This window comes from Terrapene carolina, unplaced genomic scaffold (assembly GCF_002925995.2).
Source record: "Terrapene carolina triunguis isolate 2854851 unplaced genomic scaffold, T_m_triunguis-2.0 Scaffold174, whole genome shotgun sequence".
In the NCBI taxonomy this organism is placed as follows: Eukaryota; Metazoa; Chordata; order Testudines; family Emydidae; genus Terrapene; species Terrapene triunguis.
The window spans coordinates 1680506-1681844 of record NW_020664525.1 but is presented as its reverse complement, the minus strand read 5'-3'; positions in this window follow the sequence as shown (position 1 = coordinate 1681844).

The following is a 1339-nucleotide window of genomic DNA, read 5'->3' as shown; positions in this document are numbered from 1 at the left end:
ATTAACTGGCTCTGTAGTGTGGACGGGTGAAGGGTTAATTCGGATTACCGCAGCTAAATCCGAATTAAAGTCGTAGTGTAGACCAGGCCATAGAGGAGAGAGCAGCAGGGCCTGTAGAGCGCGTGCTCTGCAAAGGACTCAAGACCAAACACTGCAGAACCTGTGATACCTGGGAATGGGATACAGCACTCCTCGGGGCTGGGTCAGCACGGCTCTCTGAGGAACTCCCCTGCCATACTCACCTTCAGCCCATGAGAAGCTGGAAGGGTCATTTCATGTACAGAGAGTTGATACTTTCTTGTAACTCTCCGCCACATTGTTCCCCTGGCTGGCCTCAGCGCCACTGGCCATTAGGGAGGCCTTGGAGCTGCAGCATGAAACCACAGACAGGCTTGGCCCCTTCTGCAGAAGGAGCCTGCAGACGAGGCTGATCCTGCCTTTGAGCCTGAAGGGAGCCCGGGCAGCCCCAGCAATTCCAAAGTCAAAACACAGGCAGGGTCAAAAGCCAACCCAGCCAGGGGGAGCCTAGCCCAGAGCCCAGCCCAGGATAGCGGTGTAGGCAGCACTTTGGAGAATGCCACCCTTCTCCTTCCCACAATCTGACCCTAGGCACTAGCCTCCTCCTGGGATGGAGGGTGTAGAAGACATAGATGGAAAATAAGGCTGGTTCCCTACTGGGACCCAAAGCACTGCAGTTGCTACCCACCTCTGCTTCCCTCCTCCCCTCCCCCATCTTGCCTCAACCCCACCACCTAAACCCACAGAGCCCTGCCACATGCTCAGGAAGAAAGATGACTCCCCCCATTCCACAAGTTTAGGGGCCTTCCCAGGCTCCCTTGCACCCTGGCATCCTCTGCGCCATTTGGCCCTCCTGCATTCCATGTCCTGGGTGCAATCACACTTGGCTCACTTCCTCCCCAATCAGAAATCGCAGCGGTTCGCTAGAGAAAAATCAGCCAACTCTGTGGTGTGTAAAAGCCTGGCCTCATCTGAACTAATACGCCTGTCTGACAAGTGCACTTGTTTGTGGGCAGATTCTTAAGGGGTCAGACAATGCAAGAGCTGGAGTGTTGGTGCACAGCGCCATGTGCTGACGGATTACCAGGGCTAATTACCTGGCATGCCAACAATCCAAGGTCCTTTCCTGGAAGTTTTTCTAATCAATTATATGTTCATAAATATTTACTTTTCTGCTCTTCGCAGTGTAATGCTGTCTACTGGGCGTTTGGATTTCCGCATTGGGTAGCCTACCATAAGGCAATTGATTTAGTTGGGAATTGGTCCTGCTTTGAGCAGGGGGTTGGACTAGATGACCTCCTGAGGTCCCTTCCAACCCTGA